Source organism: Hyaena hyaena, unplaced genomic scaffold, assembly GCF_003009895.1.
Source record: "Hyaena hyaena isolate Hyena2069 unplaced genomic scaffold, ASM300989v1 scaffold_726, whole genome shotgun sequence".
Taxonomy (NCBI): domain Eukaryota; kingdom Metazoa; phylum Chordata; class Mammalia; order Carnivora; family Hyaenidae; genus Hyaena; species Hyaena hyaena.
Window position 1 is genome coordinate 744180 of NW_024081358.1, and position 16424 is coordinate 760603.

The 16424-nt window shown below is 35.6% G+C and overlaps 1 protein-coding gene across 1 annotated transcript in view; it reads right to left on the reverse strand.

The window, feature by feature from the left end:
• Positions 1–16424, reverse strand: part of FER (FER tyrosine kinase) — a 419902-nt gene that overhangs the window by 387954 nt on the left and 15524 nt on the right. The window contains exon 2 of the mRNA XM_039217958.1: positions 12157–12302. The gene's annotated coding sequence lies outside the window, so the exon portion shown is untranslated. The remainder of the gene's footprint in view (positions 1–12156; positions 12303–16424) is intronic.

A 16424-nucleotide genomic window follows, 5' to 3' on the forward strand; every position in this document is an offset into this window, starting at 1 on the left:
CACATGCTCACTCTCTCTCAAAATAAATAAACTAAGGGAAAAAAAGAAAGTGAACAGAAGACATATACAAGCATTTCACAGAAAAGGATATAAAAATGGCAAATAAGCACATAATTAGCCAACAGTGAACTGCAATTAAAACTACAATGGGAGGAGTATATGGCTGGCTCAGTGTTAGAGCATGTGGCTCTTGATATCAGGGTCATGAGGTCAAGCCTAATGTTGGACATGGAGCTTTTTTAAAAAATAATTTTATTTTTATAAATAAAATTATGTTCATATTTTTATATTTAATGTGTATATTAATATTTTATTGATGTAAATATTAATAAAATATTTTATGTTTATAAATAATATATGTTTATAAACAAAATTTTTTTAACTACAATGAGATATGACCACACACTTATCAGAATGACTAAAATAAAATGACAAGACCAAATGGTTGTGGGAATATGAAAAACTGGACCATTCATTTGTTACTGGTCAGAAGACAAAATGGTACAGCCAACTCTGGCTCTGAGAAAACTAAACACTCGACTATATTATGACCCAGTAATTGCACCCTTGGACATTTATGGGAGAGAAATGAAGACATATCTTCACATGAAAACTTGAACACAAACATTTCCAGAAGACCTATTTATAATAGCTAAAAACTGCAATCAGCCCAGAGATCCTTCAACAAGTGAATATATACCATGGAATACTACCCACAGTAAAAACTATACATATAGGCCACCACTTGGATGAAACTCCAAGCATCCTGCTGAATGAAAAAAGCCAGTCCCAAAAAGTTACATGTTGATCTAACATTCTTGAAATGAAAAAATTCTGGAAAAAGGACAGAGTAAATAGTTGCTGGGGTTTATGGCTTAGAGAACAGAGGAGGGAAGTGAGTGTGGTTATAAAACAGGAACACAACATCTATTAATGTTGGAACTGTTTGGTACTTTGATGGTAGTAATGGATGCATGAATCTAGACTGGTAATAAAATTTTATAGAACTTAATATACACACAACAAATGAGTACAATTAAAACTGAGTACAATGAAAAATCATATTCCTATGAATAAGATTAGTGGAATATGTCAATGTTAATACCCTGGTTGTCATTTTATATAGTTTTGCAAAATGTTACCATTAGGGGAACTGGACAGAATATACAAGGGATTATTATTTCACACAATTACGTGTTAATCTACAATTACCTCAACAGAAATTCCAATTTTTAAAAAAGTAATGCCCAGATCTCAAACTATAGCTCAGAGGAAGAACAAGATGGAGAGGGCATCACACATTTAGCTACATTCTTCCAGAATAAGGCAGAGCTGTCTATGTTAACCCAGAGGAAAATGAAAAAAATCGAAAGGAAAGCCTACAGTTAGGCTGAAGCCAAAAATTACAGAGAGACAGAGACACAGGGTGGGGTCAGGTAGGTGGTTACTTTATAGACTGATGTGTAACGTAAGTTTCAATCAGTCAGGGAAGTACTCTGCTCTGTTCCCCCACTGTATCTCCAGTGCTTACAACTGTGCTTTGCATATAGTTGCAATAAAAATCTCTTAAAAGAATTAGGTGGTTGAGGCTACACAGCACTGTACAAGGTAGTCCCTACTCTGCAGTACTTTGCAGTCTTCATTCTTTAGGATACTTAATAATATTAGGTATTAATTTTACAATCCTAACCTACAGGTTCAAATTCAAACTCCTCTGCCTGGTAATCAAAGCTGGCCCCAGACAATCTTTGCTGGCCCCAGCAACAGCACCACAACTTCTTATTACTTATGATTCCTTAAATGTCTCTGTGCCTTTGCAGACGTTCCTTCCGTATAAATGCTTTTCCTCCCTTGTCTTCCTGGAGAATTATCAACAACTGAACTTTAAAGCATTCTCTGTGAAGCCTTTTCAGACTATCCTCACAACCACAACCACAATCACCCAGGCTGACCCGTTTCCTTTTCTCAGATCTCACGGGTCATATATGTATCTGTGTTGAATATAACACTTATCATGGTATATGTTAGCCATTTGTTAAAATATATTTCTCCCATTAAATTATGAGCTACATGGAAATAAGAATATAACATATTTTTCATCTTTATATCACTGGGGCTTAAGTTACTTAAGAATACAGTATGCATTCAATTCATTACAAATAATTCCAAGAATGAACCCATGTTTTAGATTTGTAAATGAAATTTCAAAATAAAAATATCTATAACTTAGATAGTAAGTACAAATCAGACAGGAACAGAATATTATACAAAAGTGTGTACATGTTATTAGCAAAGATGTCTACTTTTAAATAGCATCTTTTAAAAAACAAAGTAACGGGGGCACATGGGTGGCTCAGAGGGTTGAATGGCCAACTCCTGATTTGGGCTTAGGTCATGATCTCAAGGTTTATGAGTTCAAGCCCCACATTAGGCTCTGCACTCACAGCTTGAGCCTGCGTCAGATCCTCTGTCTCCCTCTCTCTGCCCCTCCCCTGCTTGCATGAGTGCTCACTCTCTCTCTCTCTCAAAAATAAATATTTAAAAGAAATTTTTTAATTAAAAGTGAAAGTAATGAAACTAATGAACTATTGACTAGGTTTATTCAAATCTGTCTTATTCGGCTTGTTATTGAGAATCAAGTGAGATAAGTTGACTTTTCAATTCACCATTGTTATTAAAAACTTTAAAACAACTATTAAAGTCGGTTAAGCGTCCGACTTCGCTCAGGTCATGATCTCACGGTTCATGGGTTCGAGCCCCGCATCGGGCTCTGTGCCGACATCTAGCTCAGAGCCTAGAGCATGTTTCAGATTCTGTGTCTCCCTCTCTCTCTGACCCTCCCCTGCTCATGCTGTCTCTCTCTCTCTGAAATAAAACATTAAATAAGTAAGTAAAACAACTATTAAAAATTGCTGTATTTTCAAATATTAGAAGTTCATGTTGTATTAAATATATACATACTTTTAAACAAAAATGGAAGTTATTAAATAGCAAAATATAAAACAGATAACTAGTTTCCTTAGTAGGATAACAGAATTCCTAAGTTATTTCTTGTAAGTGTAGGGGTATATGCAAGTATTTGTTCTAAAACATCTCCTGCTTTTCAACTTTTGCCTCCACAACGGCAATGTTTACATTCTCCAAGTATATGGATGGAAATATTGTTTGTATATAGTATACACAAAGTTTAATCTGTATTGAATATTCTCCTTCAAGTTAGGGTGGCTAATTTTAATAGAGATGATGTCTTATGGTCAAAACTATTTATTTAATTATTTCTTTTAACATTGACAAATTTAAGTATACCATGAAGGTATGCCAAATTTTAAAAATATGCAAAATGAATAAATAAATTTTAAAAATCTGCAAATAAGTACATAACTGTGTAATAGAAATGAGAAATATTTTATTCTTTCCCCAAGAGATATTTTCATAAGTAGGCAAGAAATTCAATTGTGTTTGAATTTATAATCCTTGACTAACAAAACCTCTCAAAATCAGTTTATGGTTCAAATTCTTTTATCAGAATGTTTGTTCATTGATAAAAACTATAAAATCATTGATTAAAGTACAAATATAACTACCTAATGGTATTTCTTACCTTTCATATCTTCAATACTGACAGAAGTCAGAAACAGTGACTCCATTTGAACAAAATATTAAGCTGCTTGCAGCAAGACATAAACAAAATCACAAAAAGCCACCAATTTTGCAAGTAATAAACAGGATTATAAAAGCAAAAAAATGACCTCATATAAATACAAAGAGGTTTTTTTTTCATAAGCATTAAATAGGCAGGAATGAATAGGCACCAAAGTGTAACTATGAAGACAAAATTATTCATTACCAGTTAATGTACGCTGACCTTGGCCATCTTACAGAGTCAGTATTTAAAACTCCTCTTATGCTTTATTTGAAAGTGTTGTTTTTAGCTTAATTGAAAATAAAAATTAATTCACCAGAAACAGCACTGGATTGTCCAGCCAGCCTACTGGAACAACATTAATGGATGATAACATTCCACTGAAAAAGAACACTGTGCATGTCCATCAACAAATAAATAATATGTTTGCTTTTAAAAGAACTTTTTTTAATTTAAAAAATGTATTTGAAGTAATTATTCGGGGACAGCATAATTATTAACAGAAATTTTTTTGTTTTAAAGAATCAATATAAATCAAAAAGTATTTATTGGATAAACATGGAAGAGATACTATTAGGGTACAAAGATAATAAAATCTGGAATACTGCCTGCAAACAATTTACAGTGTATTAAGAATCAATAGATAACTTCATAGGTAATGATGATATAATTCATTCAAAATTAATTTATGTATTGAGCATCTATGTGTAAAGGCATATTTCTCAGTGCCAGGAATATCAAGACCCATAAGATTACAGACCTTAGTCTCAAAAGCTCACAATTTACTAAGGGTGACAAACATGGAAACTAACAAATCCATATAATTCAACAGGTTCACAAATACAAATTGGTTATGAACTCAGTGGGGATACAGAGGAAGCATGCACATTTCTAGAGGCCATGGAGGAAGGCTTCACACAATACAAAAGCATAAGGTATAAAGTGCTACAAAGGGGAAGGAAAGAGCACAACTGAGTAAGAGAGCTGAAAAAGCCTTTATTAAGAGAAGAAAAGGGGCGCCTGGGGGGTTCAGTCATTTGAGCTTCTGACTTAATTTTGGCTCAGGTCATGATTTCAAGGTTTCATGAGTTCCAGCCCTGTGTGTGGCTTCTCACTGATAGTGCAGAGCCTGCTTGGGATTCTCTCTTCCTCTCTTAGTCCCTCCTCACTTATAGGCTCTCTCTCTCTCTTAAATAAGTAAACTTTTAAAAACTTTTCTCAAAAAAAAAAAAAAAGAAGAGATCATGTCACAATATATATACATGTATCACATAGTGCACTTAAGTTAAATGACAATGTTATATGTCAATTATACCTCAAGAAAGCTGGTAAAAAATGTTTAATTAAAAACAAAAGAATATCTCCAACAAGCCTTGAGGGATATATATGAAAAGAGCACATACACATGTTATCTATCTGCAAAAATGTATGCAGGAGACAGCTTTGAAAACAGTTACCATTTAATAGCTGTGTAACTGCATTTTAATTAACCTAGAAACTCAGTATTCTTATCTGTAAAATGGGGATAGTAATACCTACTTTGCAGGGTTGTTTATGAAGGTTAGATGAGATAAAGTATAGAATGTGCCTGGCTTTAGAAAGACTTATTAAGAAGTAGTTACTAATAAGCATGAGAGAAAGAAGGAGAGCACCCCCACAAGATAGAACATGAGGAGCAGGTGATGAAGGAGGGTGACTTTTCAAGTAGAAGTTTACACATAAGCAAGGTTATACAGGTAGAAAAATGAAGGACAGGTTTATGAGGCGCTACTAATCTGAAAGAAAACAGGGAACAGGTTAAAAGATTATGTACAGACATAAACTTAAAACAATTAAGTATGGCCACAGTGCATACTATCTTGCATGGTCTAAATTCTAGAAGTGTAACAATTATCTAGATACCTCTTAACCTTTTAACTCTTATTATGTGATCAATTATTATAAAAGAGCTCAGTGTTCAAATTAAAGCCAAACAATCTTTTTCCCTTCAAAGACATTAGCAATACAGGGAGAAATCAAAAAAAACTTCAAAATGCATATGTGCACTTTCAAATAGGTTCATTAAAGGCATACAGTAGCAGAATGGCATTCATTAACATTTCATCAGTTATAATTTAAATGAGCTAAGCCAAAGCCAAGCAGCCTCTCATAGAACCCAGGTTAGGCAAACCCTGCACCACTGTTTCAAACACAGAGGGAAATCAATTCCATTCTTGGCTTCTTTTTATAATCTAGTCTTTTCCCAAAAGGCAAGGCCCAATCCCCGCTCTTGCTCCATTCTTTCTCTATAGTCATGTCTTCCAAAATTGTTCTTCTAGAATTCCACTCAGTTTGTAAATAAACTCTTAAATCTGTACACTTCAATTGTTTACCCTATTTGAAATCTGACTCCCCCAAAAAACAGTGTTCACAGGTGGAGGCTACCTCTTCCCTGCATTCTACCATCCATACCCATGGGAACTGGGTGGGAGAAGGCAGTAATGGAAAGATGGGTCACATTATCCTGATTCCTTAGTGCCATTTCCAAATTACTGCTCTTCTAATCTCATTCAAAATTTTCTTCTCCTTATTCTGCTTTACCAAATCCCACCCCATCTAGCTTTATTGTCTCCAAATCTTCCTTTCAGTCTCCACTTGGCCGCCAGTGTTCTCCTCTAACCCAACTTTTATCTTTATCCATGGAGATTCTAAACTCTATAGTCTTTCTCTTCTCCAAAGATCCACTCAATCGGAATTCATTCCAACCATCCACCACTATTGCCCACAGCCTAAATACAAAACAGTTTCATCTCTGCAATGGCAAATTTTAATATTCCAGTATTAGGCCATAAACTACTATGTATCATCTTTTTGGTACTATTAACTCTTACTATACCTATTCTTCAATCTCAGAAAGATCTCTAGCCACCCACTGATGAAACTATATTCCCAAAAATTTATTAGGACCCCCTTATATTCTCTCCATTTTAGGGTGATGCCGCTTATCACCTATAACTGGGGTATATTTATGAGTAAAATGGCATACTACTCTTTATTATTCCATGACAAGAGATATAAACTTGGACTGTCCCAAACACCACGGCATGAAACCCCCATACTTCTTTCCCTACACATATTAAATCAAAATGACTTCCCTGACATTCTGTCTTATTATTGCATTTGTCCTAACAGCCTTCAGCTCTGACTCAATTCTTCTTCATTTCCTCTTGCCATTTTTCAAAAAAGCTTAGTTAGCTAACTCTTACCAGTACTTCAGGAGTGTGCTCATATCGCCTCCTCCAGGCGGGTTTCTTGGCCTCTGCTCTTTGTTATCACAGCACTCAGTAATGCCAATATGTCCTATTCAGGATTATATCTTCATATACTCAATAAATCTTAAAGTTGTACTTTCTTATGTGCTTATTCTAGAATGCATATGAAAAATGATCACTTTTATGATTTCATATAGGTTAAATAAGTCAAAAACTACTTTTAAATTAACAGCAATTATACTAATATAAATTAACAGGTATTTTTCTTATTCTGAGCTCCCTAAATTTTAACTTCCCTATACATTCAATTACTCTGATTTTAGGCTATTATTCTCTGCTAGTGTTTGCATCCTCCTATATATTCAATAACTTCTGGAATTATGTGGAGGATTGGTAAAAATCAAAGGATAAAAAGGAAAAGCAAATAACAGAACATGGATATCAATGATTCTATTTTTTTTTTATTTTTTTATAGCTTATTTATTTTTGAGACAGAGAGAGACAGAGCATGAGCCAGAGGAAGGGCAGGGAGAGAGGGAGACACAGAATCTGAAGCAAGCTTCAGGCACTGAGCTAGCTGTCAGCACAGAACCCAATGCGGGGCTCAAACCCACGAACCGTGTGATCATGACCTGAGCTGAAGTCGGGCACTTAACCGACTAAGCCACCCAGACGCCCCTCAATGATTCTATTTTTAAAATTATACAAACATTGGGGCACCTGGGTGGCTCAGTCGGTTAGGAGTCCAACTTCGGATCAGGTCATGATCTCTCAGCTCGTGGGTTCGAGCCCCGCATCGGGCTCTGTGCTGGCAGCTAGCTCAGATCCTGGAGACTGTTACAGATTCTGCATCTCCCTCTCTCTCTGGCTCTCCCCTACTCATGCTGTCTCTCTCTCTCTCTCAGAAATAAATAAAATATTAAAAATAAATAAATAAATAAAATGATACAAACATAAATATGTGTGCTTTAAAATATACATATTTTTTGAAAGTCCAAATTAATGTACACCAAACTGGTAACATTAGCTACTTTTGAAGAGTAAGACCTGGAACTAAAAGGAATGTCACTTTCTATTTTATGTATTTCTAGTTTGTATTTTTATCATAAGCATATATTCATTTTATAATATAAAAACATATAAGGAAAAGAAAAGACTTCCCAACAAACTTTTTAAGTCTGAATATTAAGAAGGTAAAAATCAAATTTTACGGATGAAATACTTAATATTAAAAAATATTTCTCTTTCAAATATATTGATTTTATTTAGAAAATGACAACAATGCTTACATCATGCTAGCTACTTCTCCGAAAAGTAACCCAATTGTACTCCTACTCATGGAATGCTCTGGTTTCATCTATGGTCCTTCTTCTAGACACCTAAACCAATTCCTGCTCTAACTGCACACCTCAACAATGAATCAATCACACCAGATCCCACCATTACTGTGGCTGCCCCACAAAGGAATCTTTCCTTTTACACTAGGTATTAGTAAAAGTCTTTCATTAATTCACTTACTCATTAATCCACCCAGTAAGTATTTATTCAATGCCTATACTATGCCAGGCACTGAGTGAGGTCCTGGGTACACATAGATTTAAAAGAAAAAAAAATTCTAATAAGCCTCAGGGAGCTTATTAGTAGAAAAGCAGTTCTAACAAATAACAATAGTTACCAAAAGGAATCTGTGTGCAAAGTGTAGTAAAAGCAGAGAAGTATAATCCAAGCCAGGCTGGAGCAAAATGAAGAAAAAACTTCAGAGACTTCCCTAAACCACTTTGAGTAGTACCTTCCTCGCTGACTCTTTGTTCTTTCCTCTCAACTGTAAAATGTCACTCTCCCTTCTTTAAAAATATTGCTTAAAATTTACCTCCCACTGCCCCCCCCCCCCACCCAATACCACTTGTTCCTAAGTGCCATATAACACATAAAGAAAACCAACCAAGTCTGTAACAGTGAAAAGCAAGCAAGGAAAGGAGAGCACTCACTGAATACCAGCTCTACACAAAGACCAGACAGAGCAGGTACTTCAATCCTTTCTCACTGTGCCAAGCTCTGGTCATCTCTACTAATGTGCTTATTTATCCTTTGCATTCTAATCTGCTTCCCACTTGAAAGTGCATTTTTCCAAGACAAAATCTTAGCCCGCTACTGCTTTACAATGTATCATGATAATGTCCATGGTGACTAGATATACATCCCTATACCAGCTGGTTAGAAGGGGAAGTGGGCAATGGTGAGTAGTAGAACTCTTTCAGAATTATGATTTGTTGTTTTGTTTTGTCTTGTTTCAGACTTCTGTTGTTTTAAATGAATTTCAGTTGCTGACTAGGGCCACTGGATCAAATACAATGTAAATTTCCTACTTTCTCTACTTAAGGTTGGAATGATGGTTAAAAAAAAAAAAAAAAAAAGCTTGGAATAAACAAGTTTATCTCCAGCAACCTCAGAGAACTGAAAGGAAAGAAGCAAACTGCAAATAGTTTTAGATGAATAATGTTCTAAGCAACCGGGCAATTCCTAGAGAGACATTAAGTATACACACACTGTATCTCTTAAAGAAAATATTGATCAAGAAAAACAAAAAAGAGGGACTGTTCAAAATTAAAAGAGAATAAAGAATCAAATGCAATGCATGAAACCTGATTGAAGCCTAGATCCAAAAATCTCAAGAAAAAATTGTAGGGACAATTGTAGGACCATTATAGTAAACATATTCTTAAATAATGTTAATTTCCTTATTTGTGATACTGATATTATGAACATGCAGGAAATTATACATGTTCCTATTTAAGATACACATGCTAAAAACTGTATATTATAATCTATCCAGTAGAGTTTCAAATGATTTTAAAAATATATAAATATATAAAAAGACAATGTGGTGAAATTTCAACAGGGAGTGAATACAGATGAAAGGTAATATGGGTGCACACTGCCCTACATTTTCCATTGTTCTACACACTGAACATTTTCATAATGAAATGCTGAAGGAATACAAAGACAGAGGGCATGAGGGGAGGCCTGCTGGACTGAAACATAAGGAGTATAAGCAGCACTAGTCTCAGCAAATGTGAAAACCAGCTGTGTGACCTGGGGCAGGTCACCGAACCTCTCTAGCTCTCAAATGAAAAAGGGGGAAGTGAATGATCTTTAAGATACTTCCATCTACATATTTCTCTTATTCTACTACTTTTTCTCAGCTCTAGAACAAAAGGTAACCCATATGCAAAGAGGAAAAACTCAATGGACTCTTATAAGGATAAAATAAAGTAGTTAAAACAGCTAGCCAAACGCCTGTTACATAAAACACACACAAATAGTAATATATTTCAAAATATAATAAAAATTCTTTATCAAAAAATACAGAACTACTAGTAAAAGAAATAAGTAAAATAAAAATAAAAACAAAAACTCACATAAATTAAATATCAGGGAAAAAAGCAAAACAAAGTATTAAGCAGTACATATTACAAATTTGCCAGATGATTTGTTTCCAGCATTAACATCACTTCTAACATTATTATTAATTTCCATTTCTGTGAAAGAACCAATCTTTGACATGATGGGAAAGAGAGATAGTTGACTAAAAGGTTTCTGGACAATTTTCCTGCATCCACCCAGTTGCTCAAAACCCAAAAATCTTGGAGTCATCTTCAGAATGATCTGTTTCCACACCCAGACTATTCAAAATCCCATAAATTCTGATTCAGATCCATTTCAAATCCGTCCATCTCTCTGTCTCATGCTGCTAACACCTGATCAGGCCACCACTATTTTTCACCTCACCAACTAAACCTGCCAGCTTTCACTTTCACCAGGCTGGTCCATTCCTCACACAGCAGCTCAAATGATGATATCATTTAGAATAAAATACAAACTTCTTTCCAAACCCTTCAAAGCCCTGCATATTTCTTTAACCTCTTCCTGCTCATCTCTGCCTTCCTCACTAAGTCAGCCACACTGGGTTTTTTTCTGTTCCTCAAACCCACCAACTCTCCTGCTCCACAATTTCTGTACGCATAATCGCGCATTCCCTCCATCAACTCCAGCTCTGCTGAGATATTACTAACACATAACATACGTAAGTTTAAGGTATATGATATGATGATTAGATACATGTATATGTTACAAAATAATTACCACAATAAGGTTAGTTAACGTCTCCATCTCTTCACATAATTATGATCCTGTGTGTGTGTGTGTGTGTCTGTGTGTGTAGTGATAACATTTAAGATCAACTCTCTTACAAATTTCAAGCATATAATACAGTATTGTTAATTATAGTCACCACGTTGTGCTTTACATCTCCAGATCTTACTTATCTTACAGCTGAGAGTTTGTACCATTTGACCAGCATCTCCCCATTTCCCCTATTCCTCAGCACTCGGCAACCACCATTCTACTCTATTTCTATGAGTTAGGCTTTTTAAGACTCCACATATAAGTGAGAATATACGGTATTTTCTTCCCCTGCCTGACTTATTTCACTTCACTACTCCTTCTCATGAGAATGCTTTCCCTATCAAAAACACCATACACATACATACTCACCACATACTCTTGAAATAGCTTCTCATATATAGGTTAATCTTAAATATCAACTCCTTTTGTGACCACCCTATCTAATGTAGCTCCTACTTCCTTATTTACAAATTATCTGCTTTTTTGCTTTCCTTCAAAAAAGTTTATTACAAATTAATTTTTATTGTGTCAGTTTATTTTTAAGCCTGTCCCACCTCCTTTAAAACATAAGCTATAAGGATGGAATATGCAGCTTCTTCATCATCATATACCCAGAAGCAACAGCCTGTCTGATACTTAACAGAAACCTACCTATCAATGTATATCAAACAAATGAATGAAAAAGTAAATGAAAATAGGACTGTGTTAAACAATGGAACTAATAATGCTATTAATGGAAACACAGAAACCAGAAGAAGAAGCATCTGTTTGAGAAGAAAATAAGATATATATAGTTTGGTGCCAGGTGCTTGAAAATATAGGACTAGTGGACACACAGGCTGCAAAGAGATACAGACTGGGATTCTGCTGATTGTAAATGTTAGTTGAAAAAAATAATAATTACATCACAAATGGGAAAGAATTCTGTAGGAAAAATGACACGCAAAAACAACACAATTATAAAATGATTGCCTAGGCAGAATACTCTAACATAAATACTACAAGACCTAGACAAGTCACAACTGTTTCACAGTTTCAGTTTTCAGCAATTCACTGAGAAGAGTAAAGAACTCCTACCTTACTACTATTCATTGCTGGTCATATCTTAGCTAAAGTAGCAGGTCCATGTTGAAGGATTACACATTAGGGATGAGGAACACACTTGAGAAAATGTGCAGTGAAGTCTCACGGGAATGACCATAAGTCTGGCCAGAAAACATGAGCTGCAAGAAGAAATTCAAGGAGTCAGAAATGTTAACTACAGAGAAAAAGGTAAAATAAAATAGTAGGCTACTATTGGAAATTAATTGTGACAGTGTATCAGAGTCACCACATTAAGAATAAGAATGCTATACTTACCTAGCTTCTCTACCCAGTTCACCCTCTCCCCTTTCTTTCCATAACTTTTTCAATGAGTAACACACCTTACTTTCTCCTTTAACCTATTCCCTCAGTTTTGAATAGGCAATTCATGTTTTTCTCCATTTTCACAGCATAAAACTAATTTCAGGTTTGAAGCATATCAAAAGAAGCAAGTAAGCACATTTGTTAAAATATTATTACAACTTAGGGGCACCTGGGTGGCTCAGTCGGTTGAGCTTCCAACTCTTGATTTCAGCTCAGGTCATGATTTCATGGTTCATGAAATCGAGCCCCGTGTCAGACTCTGCACTGACGGCACAAAGCCTGCTTGGGATTCTCTCTCTCCCAAGCTCTTTGCCCCTCCCCTGCCTGTCTCAAAAATAAACATTTTAAAATATATACTATTACAGCTTAAAGAATTAATTAACAACGTAAGAAAAACCGTCCAAAAGGCTGGGAAGGTTTAGGAAAGATTCTCCTAGTAAACACATATTTTCTCTGAGTACACCAAATCCTGATTCTTCCATCAGCTGTTCTCTCAATCCTTGAACTACAAGAATTTCTAAGCTGTTTCTTGGTCACTGGTCCTCTTCTTTATCACTGATGTCCATATATATTGTTTATAGCTCTGTCACAGAGCTATTTTTAAACTCAAGCTCTTGTGTCTCTAATCTTGACTTCTAGGTTATAAATGAAGCTCTCCCCTTCTTTCAAGCTCCTCTTTTTTGTTTGCCTATTCTGTTTCTTGTCATTTCCCCTGCATCTTTGACTTTCACAAGTATCAGAGAACATTTCAAAGAGGGTAGTAATAAGATTACTTCTTCTGGTCAACAAACTGACCAAACCAAACAAGTCTCAGAGTATCCTCCAAGTCTCCTACTCTTCTGTGCTTTTTTTCTTATTCCCAAAGGGTTCCTTCTTAGTCCTCCGGACAGGTATTTCTTCTCCTCTAGATTGGGCAAGGTTCTCAAAGCTATAACTGGTAGAAATCTAATCTACATATGATGAGAGTATTATCACATCCCTCTTCCTCCATTAAAGTGTGACATGATTGAGGAGAGGGATAATTATCCTAATATAGCCAGCATCCTACATAATACATGAAACACTACAGCCACCAAACAAATGAGTACTGAATTAATGAAATTCCAAGGTAAACTATGGCTTTCCCTGATTTCTGTACTCTGGTGTAAAGTAATGCTTTCATAAGAGTTTCCACATTAAATGACAGAATTTATGACTTCAAGTGACAAATGAAAATTTTAATCATGCTTCTCTTTTCTACTGCTATCAATAGCATATCTTCAATTAAACCCCTTAGATACTGTAAACAGGGTTACTTATAAAAGTTTCCAAAGAACAAAATGTATGAGTGTATACTTAAATGTACATATTATCTGTGTTATCTAAATTCCACTCCCGAGACAGACCATAAAATTATCAGACAATCCATTTAATTTGAATTTTTTTAGCCACTTATCAATCAGCAAAGACAGCTGAGAATCACCTAGAATTTCATGTTCTGGTCTTTCACTATAGTATAGAAAGTTATTTTCAAAGATCTAAAAACAAGAAGGATAGGGGCGCTTGGATGGCTTAGTCAGTTAAGCGTCCGACTTTCGCTTAGGTCATGATCTCGCGGTGCGTGGGTTCGAGCATCGCGTCGGCTCTGTGCTGACTGCCAGCTCAGCCTGTTTCAGTCTGTGACTCCCTCTCTCTCTGACGCTGCTCTCCCTGCTCACGCTGTCTCTCTCTCTCTCTCTCTCCTAGAAATAAATAAAACATTTAAAAAAAATTTAAAAAAAATAAAAACAAGAAGGATAACTATTCAACTAAGGTGTTATGGCCAACACTGAGCAGTGTCAAGTGTCCTGTTCAAGGAAGCTAGTCAAAGCATCTATGTGTTATTTGTGTGTCACTCTGCAACTCAACTCATTTCTATAATTTTTACTTTCAATGAAAAGAAGACCCTATTTTCCATTTGATACTGAAATCATTTGGATCAAAAATAAATAACAACTTCCTTGGTAGCATCTCTAAATGCAACATTTCTTTCCTCAAACTTATTATAAACCTATGAACAAAAAATATATTCCTTGTGTTACCTCAAAGATATTATCACCCTCTTCAGAACTCAGCAAAGATTTCTATAGACAAGTTTGGGGCACCTGGGTGGCTAAGTAGGTTAAGTGTCTGACTCTTGATTTCAGCTCAGGTCATGATCTCATGGTTTGTGAGTTCAAGCCCCACAACAGGTTCTGTGCTGACAGCGCAGAACCTGCTTGGGGTTCTGTTTCCTGCTCTCTCTGACCCTCCCCCAGTTGCTCGCTCTCACTCTCTCTCTCTCTCTCAAAATAAATAAACTTTAAAAAAAAGATTTCTATAGATAAGTTGAAAATGTATAATAACTACTTTGTAGTATACCTTAATCTTCCTCACCAACTTTCTTAACTACACAGGCTACCATCTTTAACTCACATTCAGAGTAAAAATATAGTTTCTATTCCTTAAATAGGCTTCTCTTCATGACTAAGACTACAGGAGGTAGGAGGGGTGCCTAGGGTGCACAATTAATGGAGACCTTCACTCTCAGGGTCATACAAGTGCCACCCTTTAGCTGCATGACACTGAAAGCCAGTACCATCTTAAATTTTGTGTCTCAGGCATCTAGACAGATATGTCAGTATGCCTATACGCGATAAGATTCTAAATTGTTTTTTTAATGAGTTTGAGTTGCATATGCAACACAAGAGACAGACTTATGTTGTTTTTCACTCCCCTTAATTTGGTAGCAGCATCTCAATCTTCTTCTGTTGAACTACTCTTCTCTTATTTTCAATCTAGGCAGTCTGAATGACACTAATCATTCCCACTGTCAGGTTCCTAAAACAAGCAAAAAGTTCCTAGAATATGTGCATAACCCAGGCCGGGACAGTCAGCCTATTTCCTTCCCCAAGTAGTAGTTCAGGAATGGGTATGTGACACAATTAGACAACTAAAATTCATTCCCAAAATTTTTGCCAGAACTAATTAGAAAGTTCTCTTTTGGCTGAAAGAACACGGTAAGTACCCACTTATCAGAGAGCCATCCCAGAGAAAACAAAAGCCAAGAGACAGAAAGGGAATGAAAGTTCTGAAAATATTTTGTCCCTAGATCTAATTATACCTTTGTTCAGATGAATTCAGATCTGAATAGATGTAGCTTCTAGAACTTTAGAATTACTATTGAAAAACAGTTCCCTCTGGACTTCTCATGTTCCTGCACAATCAGAGGCTTCTGAGCAAAAGGAACTACAAAGATAACTGCACAATAGCCAGCCTTAGAAGCTAGAGATCATGTCCCTCTAAAGATAAAGAGCTGCAGTGAGCTTTGGAGAAATAAAGCTCTCTCCATCCTTTCCCTGGAAGACATTTACCTATATTCTTTTTTTCTTTTATTTCTTATGTTACCTTATTTTTTTTAAATTTATATTTACTTATATTCTAGGACACTAAACCTAAAGACACTTTCCCATTCTCCCCTAGAGAGATTTGCTTAATGAATCATCTCTCTCCCTCTGTAGGGTAATTAAAGTCCCACCAGTGTTTCAGACTTAACAGTTACATGAGGCAACAAATTATTTTTTTTTATTTATTAATTCATTCAACAAATATTTGCTGACAGACTACTAAGTTACGTGCCATGCACTTTCCTCCAAAATATCTCGGACAAAAATTCCTGCCCTCATGGAGATTGTATTCTACAGAAGAAATAAAATACAAAATAAACACATAAAACACAGAGCATAAAGTGTTGACATGTGTTATAAAGAAAAAGTAGGAAAAGGTAATTAGAAGTATAGGGGCAGGTAAGCGATTTTAAACTGATGTTGGTTGATCAAAGACTTTAAGCATGAAGTGATATCTGAGCCAGGACCTAAGGGAGTAAGGGTCATACGGACATCGGGAGAAGAGCATTCCAGGCCGGGGGAACAGTAAGTGCA